Source organism: Rhineura floridana, chromosome 16 (assembly GCF_030035675.1).
Source record: "Rhineura floridana isolate rRhiFlo1 chromosome 16, rRhiFlo1.hap2, whole genome shotgun sequence".
In the NCBI taxonomy this organism is placed as follows: domain Eukaryota; kingdom Metazoa; phylum Chordata; class Lepidosauria; order Squamata; family Rhineuridae; genus Rhineura; species Rhineura floridana.
The window spans coordinates 31,532,345-31,537,167 of NC_084495.1; positions in this window are offsets into that span (position 1 = coordinate 31,532,345).

Genomic DNA, 4,823 nt, shown 5'->3' on the forward strand with positions numbered 1-4,823 from the left:
AGTTCACATAAATGACAACCATGGACAGGGAAGAAAATAACCTACCCTAATACAGGGTTGTGAGGAAAAGAAACTTACACTAAGGCTAAAGTAGGTTCCACTTTTTCCTAGCTGTCAGTTCTCTGCCCACCCTTTCTAGTTTTTACACAATATGCAATTGTACCTAACTTGAACTCAGCCATGGGACATCTCTGTATTTTGAAGTCATTGAACACCTGTCAGTTGCAGGTTACTGAAGGAACCAGTGCAATCCCCATCGCTATGGGGATCTCTATTGTGATTTACTCATTTGGTAATGACTTGCAGAGGGGTGGCTATGCTAATCTGTTGTGGCAACAACAGTCTCATATCTCATAGGAAGGTTTGTCACTGAATAGGCTTATGCCATAATAAATGTTAAGTCTCATTAAAGTGTCACAGGACTCTGTCATTTGGTGGAGAGACATCATAATGCACCAACATGACTTGGGATTAAGAAAACGGAACATGATTATAAAATGTAGTTAGGGATATAAGTGAAAAAACTGTACACACTCATAGTGATCATTTACTAAGTAGGGGGGAAATGGCGAATCAAAGCTCCATTAGAAAGAGGTGGAAGAGCCTTTCCTTACAAGAGGTTGAGAAGAACAGAGGTACTAAATGGTCGAACAAGAAGTCGCTAAATCTTGGCTTCTCCACTCCCAAACCTTAGCCCAATAACAGGAAAATTAAGGGAACACTTTTACAATATATAGTACTTGCATAGATAAATGTGACTATTATTTGATTTATATCCCAACCCTTCCTCCCAGCAGGAGCCCAGGGCAGCACTTTGAGCTTCAGAATCCATCTTGGCTACAAGACTGCATCCTTACCTCTTTTGCAGCCTCTCATTTCTTCACAGGCCATATCAACTTATGGAATTATGGCGATCATTTAGAGGAAGAAAAACATGCTATTTGCCATCACAACGTAACTAATAAACAGTGCGGAGGGATACAAGATGAAAAACTCCATTCTGATGATTAACTGGCAACTCTTGTGGACAAATACAAAGCATGGTAAAATAAACAATCTACAGCTTCCTCGGTGCAACTTATGATCTTGGCCTTTTTTGGGGCATACATTTGATCCATTCAGCATTTGTGGTTTTGTTATGTGAATGAAAAACAGGGCTACACCTAACTATATTTATTAATAGGTTTCTCTGCAATCACATCATGGGAACTGTGCAGGCAAGCTACAGAAACCTCTACTGCTAGGAACCCCAAGGCACGCTCCCCCTTCTTTCAGCTATTTGACCTCTCAGCTCTTCACACCACCAAGTCATGCAGAGGTCAAACAGATGAACCAATGCTTTGGAAGAACAAGTTAATTAACAAAAGTGACTCCAAATAGTTTCCCTCTCACCAGCACCATGTCACAAACTGCTTTTTAAGTTTGACATTTCAAGTCACTTGCCATGGGGTGGCAGTGGGTGCTGTTTGATTTTCAAAACTGTTTGAGATATGGCGTGGGTGGGGGCCTGCTATTAAATTAAAATCCTGCTGCGTGTATCTTTCAATCCCCACATTTTGTCCTGTTTCCTTCATTGCATTTGCCATCTTGGAAAAAACCTTAATATAGATTTACCTGTTTCCAAGTCATGATTCTCTACAAAAACAACTTTACATCAAGAAAATACAGTCCTTGTTAACCTTTTTGTATAATTTTTTCCTCCCAGTTCATAAAAGCCTGCTCTGCAGTGTTCCAACGAATTGCTGCTGTTGGACTAACACAAGAGGCCACAATGTGTAAGAAGAAAAACATATATACCACCTTCTGGTTCTGCTCTATTGCTTTGCAAAATACATGCCCCATTAGAAAGCAAACGGAAGCCTAGACTTTGTATATCAACATATACTGAAGACAAATTTTATAAAAAAGTCATCTTCATATTGTGTCTCTTGATTTAACACTGGGTTTCAAAGCTGCAAATAAGTTTCTCCTACTCTTCCTAGGTTTCCTTCAGGATGGTTTTTACAAAGATCTCTATGGTTCCTGTATTTGGGAAGTGGGAATATGCAGCAGCTGCCCTCCAGGAAATAGGCATAAAAATGATTAATTCTGAGATGAAAGCAAGAAATATTACTCTTAAGCTGGTCAATAGAACCTAGAGAACTATGATCAAGGCAGAAAACAAACATGGGCCTTGGTAAATGGCACAGTCCAGGGAAGATGCTCTAAAATGACTTTTCCATGGACAAAAAGCAAGTCTATAATAAATCCTTTCCTTCAGAAAAACACGGGTACTAAGAAAACACTTGGAAGCATCCATAATACATTGGGACTAATCTGTCACAAAAATGCTTGGGTTAATACTCTGTATATTGCCTTTTTAGGAGAAAATTCACAAGATGTGTGAGCATTTCACATCTTAGTCTCTTTTCAACTCCACATCCAACACAAAGAGCAGAAGGAAGTGTTACTAGGCATAAACAGAATCATCCCCCCTAATTCTCATTGCACAAGTATCAACTTGAAGCTAGTGTATTGAAATCATTTCTTGAAGCAATGGTATCAACAGGGCTTGCTCCTAAACATGCCTTAGGGATATTTTTGGTTGAAGCCAACAGGAAAGGCGGCTTATGTACTTGAAGGTATGAAAACGGGATTATTTTGTGCAAGGTATATTTACTAAGTAACTAAATACAGTTATTTTGAGGGCATGCTCTCACATTTGATGAGTAGAGTCTAGGTATTTGATTTTACTAGTATCCTAAACAACCTTGTTTATGGAAACAAGTCAATTTTTTCCTCTTCATCCTTCCCTTTTTTAGACAACACTATTGAGACAAAAAAAACCAATTTATTGTGTTTCAAGTTCTTTGGGGAGGGCTGTTTTACCATACGGTACTTGGATTTTGTGGCCAGTCACAGATACCTTTCACTCTTTAAAAAAACTTTTATTTTTCAAAATAATTGTAATTCATTAGACCATATGTGAAGTTACCAATAAGGAAGTGAACCCAAACATCAGACATTTGCTGCACTTTCAACCCTTGTTAACACGCATGATTTTCAAAATGAGTCTTACATTTTGATTTACAATTTTTTAAAATGTACGAATACTTAAAAAACAGTGGAGTTTAGACTTGAAAGGGACATACATTAAAGCACAAAAATACTGCAGAAATGTCATTTAAAAATGTGATTAACCTATTACAGTTTATTAAGTCAAATCTAGTTAGCACCTTACTGAAGTCAGCCTTGAGTGTAAAATTAGTGCATATAATAGCTAAATATGTACGATTCAACCAGTAACAGCACATTACCAGCTAAATTCTTGAAACTGAAAATGTTTCAGCTTTCACACATCTGGAGTAAACAATGTTTCCAATTTAACACAGGAAAAAATAGGTTCTTGCTTCTTTTTAAGTTGATTTTTTTAAAGCAATCATTTATAAAGATTGCATCAACATCCATTAGCAGAGGAAGATCCAACTTTATTGAAACTGCTTGCATACAAAATATATTGCACTATAACCAAACAAATGTCAACATGAAATCCAATCTGTTGTAGCTAATATGTACAGAGAATATTGCCCAAGAGCAGTTACATTACAAGGTCATTCTACCTTGGTTAATTATCTACAGTATTTTAAACCAAACAGCTTACAGATGATGTGTGCAAGGTACCAATTTCAGTTTTCAAATACTATACATTCCCCCAAAATAAATAACTAGAAATCAACATTTAATGTTTGGCAATATTTAAGACATTTTTTTTAATATTTGTTAAGTTGTGTGCAGTTTGTTGCCATTTTTATATGCTTGCTTGTATGCAAGGAATTTTTTTTTAAAAAAGCAAAGAAACAAAAAAGCACATGCAGAGACAGGGGCCAAGTTTGTACAATTCTGTACATAATCAGCAACACTCCTACTGGAGTAATTTTAATAAAAATAGAATAGCTTAAAATGAAGGTCCTATTTCACTTTTTTTGCAAGTAAATTTCATTCATGATCAGAAATAGAAAGCATCCCCCACCCCCTATTATGGGCAACTAAACTTTATGCCAACTTCAGTCACATGTTTTGAATCTACTTGTTCACAAGACCTTGTAAGACTGTTCTATTTCCAAGGCTGTTAAAACTACACTATCCCTGAATTTTACTAAGCATCATATATAGTAATCACCTTCCTATCTCATCTGAGATAGATTCCAAATTTAAACAATACCAAAAGCTGTAGGGGAACTAAAAAGAAAGCTACTCTTTTAAATTGGTCCTCTGGCCAAACAGGAGGCACACACTACTAACGTATGAACAAGTTACAATTTGTTCCCTCAGTAACCATGAATTGTATTAGCTTTATCACAAATGGAAATGTGTTTTAAAAAACTTCTCTTGTTCTGTCTAAAAAGGAAAAAAAAGCAAAACACACCATCTCAGCAACACGATCTGCCATTATCTTCAGTGCAAAATAAATTTCCTATTCTTATAAACTGCCTAACTTGATGTTTATGCAAGGAAAAAAATTATGGAAAGCATGCATTCTTCTAATAAAGTACTAATTGGTGGAGAAGTTTTGCTACATATATTGTACATTTAGTGTTTCCAACTCATCTTCCCTGATTTCTGCATCCAAATATAGTATTCCTACCTGCCAAGATATAAAAAAGGCACAGATCATACAACTTTTTGCTAATGCAAATGACAATTTAGTTACATTACACATATATCCAGGTTCACTGAAATACTGAAAAAGTGAACCAAAATGTGAGCTGACACAGGACATAAAACATAACTTTGTTATGTTTAAAATGAGGAACTTTTTTAACAGATTGAAAACAGAAGCCCAA